Source organism: Passer montanus, unplaced genomic scaffold, assembly GCF_014805655.1.
Source record: "Passer montanus isolate IOZ18808 unplaced genomic scaffold, ASM1480565v1 scaffold41, whole genome shotgun sequence".
Lineage (NCBI taxonomy): Eukaryota > Metazoa > Chordata > Aves > Passeriformes > Passeridae > Passer > Passer montanus.
Genome location: NW_024368930.1, coordinates 4943313 through 4956058, shown reverse-complemented (window position 1 = coordinate 4956058; position 12746 = coordinate 4943313).

Genomic DNA, 12746 nt, shown 5'->3' with positions numbered 1-12746 from the left:
CCCCGCAGTGCCAGCTCCGCAGGGTGACCTGTCAAGAGCAGGGTCAGCCGCGGGTCAGCCCCAAAGAGAGAAAACAGCGATCCCTGCCCTTATCAGCGCCCGGGGCGGGCCGAGGGACACCCGTGGGGTGGCAGCGGGGGATGGCCCGAGGGTCGCCCCTGGGTGACCACCCGGCAGCTCTGGTGGGGGAACGGGAGCTCCAGGCAGTTCAGTCCCGCCTGGAGCCCAGCTCCCGCATCCTTACAGCTCTGACATAAAGCCATATACACCGAGCAACGGCAAGTACCCGCCCCACCCAAAAAAGGTGCTTTTCCAGCCAGAATTGTGTCCGTTTGCATGGCTGACCCAGCAGAGAGTGAAGCTTTGCTGATGCACAGGATAACCCTACAGAAGGCTCCAATTCCTGCCTGTTTTTATTCTCCTGCACCTTGCAACCTGCGACTATTTATATATTCAAGGCTTAAAAGAACAAAGCATTTAATCCTGTGCTTAACATCAAGGCCACCAGTAGTTTCCCTGTCACTGAAGAAATGATTCCCATGTGGAGCACCAAGTCCCAGCCTGCTGTGCTGGGACACAGAGCCCTTCTCAGCCCTGCTCAGAGACATCTTGGAACAAGTGGGCACAATTTCAGGAGGTTCCCATGTGGAGCACCAAGTCCCAGCCTGCTGTGCTGGGACACAGAGCCCTTCTCAGCCCTGCTCAGGAACTTGGAACAAGTGGGCACAATTTCAGGAGAAACAACCCCATCTCTGAGAAGCAGCCTGGGGTTTATAGAAAACTCAGTATCATTCAGAATTGGGGTAAAGCAGCTGTCTAAAATGAATGCAACACTCAGTGTTTTGGAGGATTTCTCATTTTTCCTGGGTTCTGGTGAGCTGTCTCCATTCCACTTGCCATGTAAGAGGCTGTTTCAGTTCTGCACCTTCCCTAGTGCCCGTGCCCCTTGTCAGAGCTGCTGTGCTGGTGCTCCATCTCTCTCTATTTTTCCTTTAGCCCAGCTGATCCAATCTGGGAATAAAAACAGAGGGAAACAGATGGTCCATTGTACACTCTGCTCCCGCCTGCACCAGCTCCCAACACCCAGCTGCTGGGGCCAGGTCTTGCCTCTTATTTTCCATGTTTCAGGTTAAATGCATGTGCTCAGAGGAATGTGGGCAGGACAGCTTGTGTTCCTGAGGGGGGAGCACCTCAGTCACCCCCTGCTTTGGCATGGTTTCCCTGCTAAAGGAGAAATATCCCTGAAGAAATTGGGTGGGAGATGATCCCTGGGGCAGGGACGGGTGTCCTTGAGCCAGGAACCCCTGGGGTGCCTGCAGGTGACTTTTTGTCAGCCCTATTAATCATTGAGTAACATCTTTGGTGTTACAGCAACTGGAAAATTCTGAAGTATGATTTTTGATATCAGTGGATTATGTCTATCACAAAAAAAAAAAAAAGGTAATTTTTTACCTGCAAGGAACTTTATGTTCCCACCTTCCCTTCCCAACTTTTATTGTTCTATATAATAATTCATTGACACAACATCAGCTTCAGTATCAAACTCTGCCTCCAATTAGCCCAGGTCCAGAGAAGTTTCTGTATCACTTCTGCACAGCAAACGTTGGCCCCATCCAGCACAGCAAACACCAGACACAGGCAGCTGGTAGCTCCTAACCCTGCTCCCATTTTCCAGGCTTTCTGCCTACCTTAGGAGACAAGTAAAAGCAGAAGGCTGATCCCCAGCATGATGAATTCCTGCTGAGCTTTTTCCCATTAACTTCACTAAGGGCTTAATCCTGGTTTTCAGAAGCTGGGTGGCTGGTGGGGACTTTTGGTGGAGGCAGGGGAGAGAAGACAGGGTGTTAACATGTATTGCTGATTAATTATAGTGTTCTCAAGAGTAAGTGAATAATAGTACTGGTCAGAGCCAGGCATCACACAGGTCTCAGCCCTGCAGAGTAAATGGTGTCTGAATTGTGAGTAATGTTGACCTGGCAGAGGCCAGATAAGATACAGATTTTTCATGTCCAGGACTGGACAGAATTCCACATATTGATAACTAAATGCACCAAAATATAGGCAGCACTTAGCACACAGCTCTTCCTCACTCTCAGAAATCACATTCAGCTGGGTTAGACAGCAGACGTGCCCAGCAGGGCAGGTAATTCATAAGAGAACAATTAGGAGATTAAATGGTCTCAATAACTTCCAGCCTTGCTGCCTATCTGGTAGAAAGAGCATCTTTTCCTGTTAATCTGGTGAAAGCCAGGGGCCAAATCCTGCAACATCCAGGAGGGATTTCTGCAGTCGTCCTGACAGTTCCCAACTGGAATTACATTCCAGTGCCACCAGATAAAATCCTATCTGGTAGAAAGAGCATCTTTTCCTGTTAATCTGGTGAAAGCCAGGGGCCAAGTCCTGCAACATCCAGGAGGGATTTCTGACAGTTCCCGACTGGAATTTCATCCCAGTGCCACCAGATAAAACCACAACTAAACCAGTGCTGGTGTTAACCAAAATGATGGCAGAGTTGTGGAGAGGATGGGGCTGTCCCTGGGTGTCTTTGGTGGCTGAACACTTTCCTTGCATGCTGAGCCAGCACCTTTTATAAATATCTCCTAAATTTACTCACAGCTCTCAAAGCCATCTCACTCTCCTATGTTAGAGCTGCCCAGAACAACTAAAAATTCACATGACTGTTTTTCAAAGCACAATAATCTGCCTAAAGTCAGCTGCTTTTGTTTTTAGTCATCTTGAAAACATGAAGATACCCCACTGCTCTGAGAACAGGCAGGAGGAATGCAACAAAATGAATCGTTTGACTTTCGTGGTTTTATTTTTATGTATATTTCATATCTATATCTCATATCTATATATGATATATATTATTCTATTATTGACCTGTTCAGATGTTTCTCAATGGAAAATGTTCAAAATTGCCAGTTTATGAGCTGTTCTTGGAGGAGAGGTGACTTTTTGACACTGATTTGGAATGAAAAATGGTTTGAATAATCCAAGTTTGCTACAGAATATAAACTCCACCTTCCAGCCAGGTCTGGGAATGATAATTTTCCTCCTACTCCAGATTTTCTCACTTATTAAAAAAAAAAAAATCATGATATACACTTGAGTCTTGTGCATTTTTGCCAGGCTAAGTGATGGAGAAATTGCTTCATCCCTTCTGATGGCACTGGTGGAAATGCTGAAAATGAGCTGTGTTTAATTACATGCTTCTATCAGGAATCTGCTAAAATTAAAATTTTGGCTGAAAGAAAACAAGCATTTCCCCAGGAACTGCACTCAGCACCCACAGCATGGTGGGAACAGGTCCTACACTGCCTCCAGCAATTCTCCCTGAGGATGGAAAAAGGAGACACCTCTGTCCACAGAAAGACACTCAGGGGTGGGGACAGCCAAACCAACCTTAAATATTTTAGCACAGCACATCCACTGCCTTCTTACAAGGTGTCAGAATGAGGCATTACTTTAAAAATGGGGGTAAAAACACAAAACCAAACAGAAACTTGGGGTCACCCCACCTTTTCACTGCTCTGTGCTGAGCTTTGCAGACCCCCAGCACTGCTCTGGAGCATCTGCCCCAAACCTGAGCATTGTAGGAGCTTTCCTGCTACATCAACAGCTTTCTCTGGCTGGTGTTGGGTGAATGGGGCAGGTCACAGCTCTTAGAGATTCATTTCAGACTTGGCAAAGTCAGGAAGATTGTGTCTATTCAGTATTGAATATTATCTCCTGCAAACAAGAGTTAGGAGCCTGTTTAAAAACCGTGAGCTTTAAAAACCATGGACTTTAAAAAGCGTGGGCTTTAAAAAGTATAGGCTTTCCAGCCCAGCACAGCAGCAGCACGCAGGGCCACACCAAATTCTTCCTTTATGAATCACGCAATAGATGCTGCCTTAATGCTGGTGGATGTTTGTAAACTGGGAGCTCTGAGTGAAGCCAGGTTTGACCCCCTGGCATTCCTGGTCGGACACGTCCTGGCGTGGCTCATTGGAGGTGCCCGTGCTCCACGCTCTGCCCTGGCACCACAGATATGGCACACAGATGGAACGATCATATTGGCCTCCAAAGGAAAATATTTAACGCAGAGATGTCAATGGAATATAGAAATGATGGTTAAAATCCCAGAAGCCTGCCTTGTTTTTGTCTTCTTCCTTTCATCTAGCACTTTGGGTCATGCCATCACTTATACGCTTCAGCCCAAACAGGCAATTGCTGAGTTAAGAACCTGGAGTTCAAAGTGAACCATAAACCTTAGTCTATAAGATAAATCATACAAATTACTTTACAGAAATAAATAGAACATTTGGGAGAGAGGTTATCTTCTTGCCTTCAGTTTACATCTCTAATGACTGTAAGTTCACAAATGCATTCTGTCAAGAATATAAACATTGCTTTTATTATACCAAAGACAGATATTTATGACCAACTTTTACAGTATGGCCAGCCAGCTTAGAGGAAAGCCCTGGAATTTAGGAAAGAATGTAGAAACTTTGTCATGATAGTTATTAAATTTGTGGGCACCTATTTAAAGCACCAGTGAACTCTACTCAGAAAAAAAAACAACTCATAGTGTGGGTTAAACTGCAGAAATAAGGTTTTAAAACAGTGGTCAGGGCTGAGATTTGTTAATTTTTTCTTGTGCAAGTGGTGCTGACATGCATAAATAGGTGTTCCCACACAAACACACCCAGGTGGGATTTCTCGAAAACTTTGAACTCATCTTTCCCACAGTTCTCAATGATTTCATTATTGCAACCTTGCACAGTGCTGTGTTTCAGGGCGCAATCCTTGCTCTCCTGCTCTTGTTGCCAGAGGAATTTCATTTGGACTAGACTAGTCACTCAATCCTTTTTTTCTATGGTACAGTATAATATGGGAAAAAAAATTAGATTATAAAAAGATTTTTGCTAAAACTGGGTGTTGGAGAGGTCAGGAAAACATGGGGTCAACACTAAAGGGTCCCAGTTGTTTCTTAGAGTGCTGCCTCATGCTGCTCTGTCCAGTCCCCAACAAACCATAATATTTTTATTGCTCTTTGAAAAGCTCCCCTTGCAAAGCAGGGGAACAGCTTGTGTAGGATGCACTTTGGGCACCTGACCTGAAGCTCCTGTCATGCAGGAGATGGGGAGAGAAAACATTTTCCTTGCACAAATCCAGGGATACTGGAGTGCATTGCTGCTGTGGAACTCTGGCTCCTTGCTCTGTCTTTGGGATAAGGCTGGCTGGGGAGAGCTTGGGCTGTCTGGGGCAGGAGGTCCTGCCTGTGCCTTGGGAAGTTGTGACATCAAGTGTTTTCACTGCTTGATGGACTCAGGGTGCTTCTGGGGAAGGAGAGGCCAGATCCAGGTCCAAAAGGATAAGACAAATTCCTCCCTGAGCCCCAGAGGCAGCTCCACAGAGCGTTTGGGCTCTGCTCCATCTCATCTCACTTACCCCTCCAAAACAAGTCCCTCTGAGCCCAGGATAAGCTTAATTAGCAAAGCAAACGTGGGCACGGCTCCATTCCCAGTGCCTGGGCTGTTTTACCTAAGCCCAGGGGAATTTCCCATCTCAGCCAAATCAGCACCTCTCCAGAGCCCTCTTCCCTCCCAGAAAAAGTGCCTGGTTTGGAGCAGAAGGGGAAGGGCTCACACCAAAACCGTTCTGCACCACGCATTGCTGGGCTGCACGTGTTCTGTGAGTGCAGCAGTCATGGATAAGGTATGAGAAATTGGACATGAGACTGCATTTCCTGCTCGTGCATCTGCTGGAAAAGCTGTTTGGAGCCTGCTGCTCCATCCAGAGATTGTTTCTTTCCTACATCATGGTAGTCACAGCGTCTCTGGTTGGTTGGGCTAGGTCGTGTCTGGGAAGGGAGGGAAGAGAAGGGAAAGAAAGGGGGGGAAAAGTGGAGAATGTTGAAGACAAAAGCGTTTAAGCCCAGACACATTTGTGAGCACGTGTGTGACACATTCATGGGCTGCTCTGTCAGAAGCAGGGATGTAAAATCTGTGCCCCCACTTGTGCTCAGTAAATCAAAGGGAATGGAAGAAAGGAGGAATTCCTCAGCTCTGGCTACACCTGCAGATCTTACCCAAATGTTGCTGGCATGCCTCCCCTGCCCCATGGGGCAGTCTGGGGAGCAGAGCAGCCCCCAGTGAGGATTTCATGTCCCCAGTGCCCCCCAAACCCTCACTGCAGGAGCCTGGGGCAGCACTGAGTGCTGGGAGGATGGGCTGCAGGTGCTCCTTTGCTATCAGAGACCAAGAGAGCTCTGGGCTTCTCCCCTCGGGCCAGCAGCTGGCTGGGGAGCAGAGGGGAGAGGAGGGAGAGGAGGGACCTTGAGGGCTTGGGTGAGGTTGGAGTGGGTAGTTTTGTGAGGCACAGCAGGAGGGAGCAGGGCTGCACCTCCAGAGAGGGCCAGCAAACAGTGGCAGTGCCAGTGTGCCCAGTGTCACCAGTGCCACCACACCCACATCTCCTGCCAGCTCCATTGGGGCACAGCAGAGTGTGCCAGCTGCTCTCTGTCTGCCCGTGCACCTTTCTGCTTTGCATACAGGGCTGTGAGAGGGATGGGAACCTCACCTCTGCTGTGTAAACCCATTTAAAAACCTCTCCTGACGAAGGGACATCTCCACTCCCTCGCAGCAATGCACCAGAGGGTGTTTTGATAAACTGATTGTATCCACAACTCAAGTGGATGGAGGTTTCTGGAAAAAGTCCAGGGATTTTCTCCTCCATCTGACATCTCCCACACAGGCTCCTCCCTTTTGTTCCAAGCAGAAGTGTTACTTTCCTTCTCTTTCCTTACCTTTTTTTTTTCTTTTTCCAGAGGGAATCAAGATACAGGATAGGAAGGAACACAAATGAACAAACAAACAAAAAGCCAAGAGAAATTATTTTTGCATTGAATCATGCAGAAAAAGGCCCACTCCTTTCAAATGGAACTGAACAGCCAAGAAAATTCTGATAAAAATGGGGTTCAGTGGGAGAAGTGCAGGGAACAAAATAGATTTTTCTTCAGTGGGGATGCTTTGCAGGAAGGCCTGTGACCCTTCCAGCTCCTGTGTCACTGCCCTGAGAGGGGATCAGGGGCAAAGACAGAGCCCAGCCCTCATCTCCAGCCTTGAGATCACCCTCTGTGCAGAACCAACCATTGTCTTGGATTGATACAGGGATTAATTCATAATTTGACTTAAATGGTGTCTCAGGGCTCTTCATTGCTTGACTGCTGGGTTGGAAGCACCAATAAAAATGCTGTGTTTTAGCACAGAACTGAGAGCAGGAGCAGTTCACTGTACCCCTGCCGTGTGTCCCTGCTTCAGCAGAGCCTGTTCCTTGGCAGAGCCAGGCAGATCCAGCCCTTTCCTCCAAGGGCTCTTCATTGCTTGACTGCTGGGTTGGAAGCACCAATAAAAATGCTGTGTTTTAGCATTTTAGCACTCCTCTCTCCTGCACTGGAGCCACCCTCTCAAGGAATCTCCTCTCCAAAATTAATTATAACTGGCATTAAAACCAGTGCATCTTAATATGAGCTCTGTCATAATCACACATTAATGAATGTCTGGATGTACACAGTGAAAATTTCTCTTTGTTGCAGCCATTTCTAACACAAAAGAATTCCAGGATTATTCCAGGAATAAACAGGCCAGGACAACAGTGATTATCCATGAAAATGAGTGATGGTAAATGTTTTAATACAATGGTTTACACAAGAAGTAGTATTAAAAAAAACATCTCCCAGGCATATTACCTGAATGATAAATGAAAACAGAGCCTCAAATAACAATAACAATGTAAAACAATTTGGGAAGTCTTTTCTAAGCAGCACCCTGGTTAGAGTCCAAAGAAAATACATGCAAAAATATATTCAAAATCCCATGCTTTACATTGACTTTGGCCAGCTCCCAGTTCTTGGGTATAAAGCTTTGTCCCAAAGTTTTGCAAGTAAAACAAGTTCTTTGAATGAGGACCTGATCCAGCCAGCTGCTGAACGTTCTCCATTCTCACTGAGGTCATCCACATCCATGGTTTGCAGGACAGACCTCAGGAATAGGTCAAAAAATATTCCATAATGAAATCCATCACATGAAACTCCCAAAAAACCGAAACTTTTGGGATCCACCCCTTAGTTGTATAATGCTTTCTTTTTTTGTTTTGCTTTTTTTTTAATTAAAAATAGCAGAGATTTGAATACTGAAGTCACTGTTGGAAGCTGTTCCAGCATCTCAGTGACCATGAGGCCCATGGAGCTGGATGCTGCTCTCAAGGTTGGGGCCAAACCCTCCCTGCTTCACTCGTGGGAGCAGCCTGATGCTTGGAAGCAGCTTCTGGAAATGCTCCTGCACACAAGCTGCCCCTTCAGCACAGCTCAGGATTGGGCTCTGAGCCCTTAATCCCCGCAGTGAGAAGTGGAACACTGCACACAAGATGTAGCAACAAAATAGATTTAGTTCAAGGTTAGTCTCAAGAACCCTTATCTGATCACTGACAGTAATTTATCACACAGAACCCATCATTAGTGTCAAGCTGTTTTATTACCCACTAACTTAACACTGTTTTACCAAGAGTCAAGTGTGATGTCACTCATGTTAAAGTAATTTACAGCTAATAGATATGAGGTAGGAGTCAATGTTGGCTGGCTGAGTTCCTTTCATACTCCGTGCTAGCTCCTCTCATTTTGCTCAGTAGGCAAATGAGGGAGCAGGGACAGGCAGCAATGAAGGGGAAAGCAGCCCACGCAGCTTTGAATTCAGCATCTTTTATTTTGAGTACCAGAACTCAAATACATGAACTCTGATACACGCAGCTTTGAATTCAGCATCTTTTATTTTGAGTACCAGAACTCACTCAAATACATGAACTCTGATCTCCAAGAGCTGAAATGGAAAGTGATAGTTGAGAGACAAGTTATCTGGGGTGTGGGACAAGTGTGGAGTGCTTTGAGCTTGTGGAAGCTCCACCACATCAGCAGAGGGAGAATCCCTCCAGAAGTCACATCGTGTACCCCCAGATGCTACAAAATCTGTCTCACCAGGAAAGAATAAACTTGGGCTGATTTGACACTGCCTTTTCAGCAGTCTCAGCTTTGATGGTGAGAGTTCCCCTAATTTGGAACATAAAGAGAAGTTACAGAAACTTCAATAAGGTAGTTTTGTTACAAAAAAATTGAGACAACTGCGCATGAACTTTGTTTTCCTTCCCTGCCTTCTCCATCTCTCCAGCCAATCCTGTTCAGTCTTAAGGTCAGCCCCAGTGCAGACTGTGTTTATAAGAGAATACATTTCCCATTTCCAAGCACTTGCCATCCCCTCTAATGAATCCTCCTGCTGACGTCTCCAGGATCCATACTCTTAGCCTGCTAGACATTCAGAGATAATCCTGACTAATGTGTATATATTCAAAGAGTTTTATTGTGGAGAATTGTACATTTGGGTTAAGGGAAAGGGCATCCTATATCAGCTCACCTCTCAAATTTTATACCCACTAAAACCATTTAAAATCACTGTATCTGCTCTTATTTCCCCTGGAAATTCCTAAAGTTTTTGCTATTTGCATGGTGACTTCAAATGGTCCTGGAGGTGTGACCCTTCAAGGGGCTGCAGAGAAGGTCCCCAGGGATTAAATTTTAACAGTTCTTGGGATCTCAGGTAAATATGTTGCTCTGACAACACACCTGGACTGTAAATCATTGGAGCATCTCTTTTGTCAGCTCTGTCAATAACTGTCCTGGTCTGTAAATTCTGTTTGGCCAAACAGCTCTTGGAAACACAGGATTTCAATGGTGACCTCTGTTTCAACCCACAGCACCAATTGTATGCAGATTGGCAATGGCCCCTGCAAGGAAGACCCCCAGATGCTGGCTGCAGGAAGGGACCAGCTGACCAGATGTGAGGCTGAAGGTTTGGAAGAGCTGGACAATGGTTAAACTCTACCTAGAGATTGGCCTGGGTACAGTCAGATGGGATATACATGCTCATAATTTTCTTTCTTTCCATGGGGAACTGAATGAAAGCTTGCCAGGACTTCTGCTTCTGCATATCTCTGCTCTCTTAAAATCGTTCCAGGGGTTTCTTGTAACACATGGCTTTGCTCAGGCTGTTCCTGTGAAATCTCAAGAGCCATCAGGAGATTGTGAGTGGCCTTTTGCCGTGTTCTCCCTGGCCACAGCTCTGGTGGGCTTCCACCGTGTGGGGGGAGAGCAGCTGGGCAGGACCAGCTGTGACCCAGGACTAAAACTCTCATGGTGCAAAGCCCAGCTTCTGGCTTGACTTTCTGCTTGCAAAAGCAATAAAAAGCTTTTATCTGTCACTTCCCAACTCCAGAGCTTTCAACCATGGAAGGCACTGCACCTCTTGGGCAGCCCAGGGAAGCAAAGAGGTGCTTTGCTTTCTGCTCTGGCCAAACCAGCTGCTCTCCACCTCTCCTCTCCGTACCACCTCTCCAACTAATTGGTGCCATGTTTTCATGCCAAAGCTGATGAAAAATGCAGCTGGTGAGGGCTGAGAGGTTTTTGAGAAGGTGAAAAACGAGGCTGGGAGAGGTCAGGGATGCAACCAAAGAGGCAGAGAGGAGTGGGAAGTTCCATGAGGTAGAAGAGATTTTCTGACCCAAACCAAGGCAGTTCAGATGTGGCAGAGAAGCTGTGAAAGGACAGCACAGCCTGCAGTGAGTGAGGGCAGGAAGAATATTGGGCATGGGGATATTCAAATGAAGAACAGCAAAGCAATGCAGGGAACACTGAGTTTAGTTTTGATAGGTAGAGAAGGCTGCACCATTCATTTGTCACATCCTTTCAGTACCTTGCTTATGAGAAATCACAGTGCCATTTCTCCCTCTTGAAAATTGTTTTTAGACCCACAAAATATATGAGGAGAGAGATGTAAAATGAAAAGTAGCCCAAAAGGCAGATAGTATCCTAAATTCATCCCTAGGGCACCTGTGTCAGCTCCAGTGGAACACTTCACCAGAGGTTCATTCAGACCTGTATCTAGAAATACACATATGTGTAATGCTGGGGTTTTGAGTCAGGAGCTTGACACCAAGCCTGAAATGGGGAAAAAATAGTGCTTCTAGTTTCAGATACCAAATAAAGCAAAAAGCAAGCATTAATAGCACAGGTTATTTAGGACAGAAATTTCATAAGAAGTGAAATTCTGTCCCTGTTAGTGCAGAGTTAAATAAGTAAAATGAGGGAGAGTCATGTTTTGGGACCATGCCGTATTCTGGGCCTTCAGCATCCAATCTATGCAGCCTCCTGATTAAAACAACAGACTTCTGCAAATCCTCAGACCTTGGAAGAATGAAGCCACCTTCTACATAGCCAGATTCTCAAATGGTTGGATTTACTAAGTGCATAACTTCTCACTATTTATATTTTAAGTCAAAAATCTCTTGCTTCCTTCTACTCTGTACACACGTGAAAGGATTAAAAAAGTGGAGATCTGGATTCAAAGCAGCTGTAAGAAACACAACTGATTTATCCCACAGTGATGCAGGGACTCCTGTCCTGAGCTACATGTAGAAGTGGCCAGGTAGACTCACCTGCAGGTGACACCCTCCAGACCCTTCCTTCCAAGCAAAAATGCTCAAAGAACCAGGAATGATTCCAGACGGGCAAGGGCTACAGAAACCATGAGGAAGGTAACACAGGTGTCCCTTGCTGCAGGGACACTTCTGTAGGAGTGAACACAACCAAAATCTGTGCCTCTGTTCTTTGGTAGTGTGGGAAGGCAAACCTCCAAAAGAGACCCATGGAGCCACAGACCATCTAAAATCAATAAAACAAGTCTTAGGTGAGTGAGTGCTGTCTCATTTACAAGCTATGGGGTTTCATGTATTGAAATTTTAAAGTCTTTCCACCATGAAGGCTGGTTGGAAGTGTATCCAGTTGGAGAGCAGGGCCACAGCACCAGTCAGACAGCAACTTCTCAGTCTCCCACTTTTCTCCAAGGTAGATGAAATCAGCACTGTTTCCTCAAAGTCATTGCATTTCTAAGGAATAACAAATCTGAGGGTCTCCCTATTTGCCAGATGGATTCTTCTTTTTTCATCCTTGACATGCTCCCATTTCCAGTTTCCTCCCAGCATCCCACACAGTGAGGGGCTCTGTTTATGAGAACACTGCTGTTGATATTAGAGCTCATTACTCCAGAGCCCAAAGCTTTAAAGAAAAACACCCAGTATCACGAGACTTGAGATGAAGAAAATGAGCTCATACCCCGGAGGTGTCCAGCTGGGAGATTCCACTTTATGGAAACACTGTACAAATATCTCCAAGTGACTTGGGCACCAACATCACACCTCCCAACATTTCGTAGTAACACAATGGTCCCAATTTCCTTCTCTGGCATGGGAAGAGGAAGATCCTTTGCACGTTTCTCCCGACCAAGCAACAACCAGGTTACATCATGACTTTGGTGGCCGAAGCCCTCGCTTTCCTCCCTCCCCCACCCCAGGAACAATGGCTAACTGTTCTTTTTCCATCTATAAATTTGTCTGAGTTAACAGTTCCCAAGATCTGGCAGCAAGCTGGAGCTGGGAGTGAGCTGAGAGATAGGAGAGTGACAGTCTGAAATGAAACACAGAGCTGCTGGGCCTGCAGCCGTCAGACAGGAGCCTGGCTCCCTCCCTTAAAGATTAGCGAGACTCCTTCTCTGGAGCCCTCCGCATTCCCCAAAATCCTAGCAACAAAGTGCTGTCTCTCAGCCGCCAATGAATCATGTGAATTTAACCTTTCACCTGGCCACAAAGAGGTTAATATA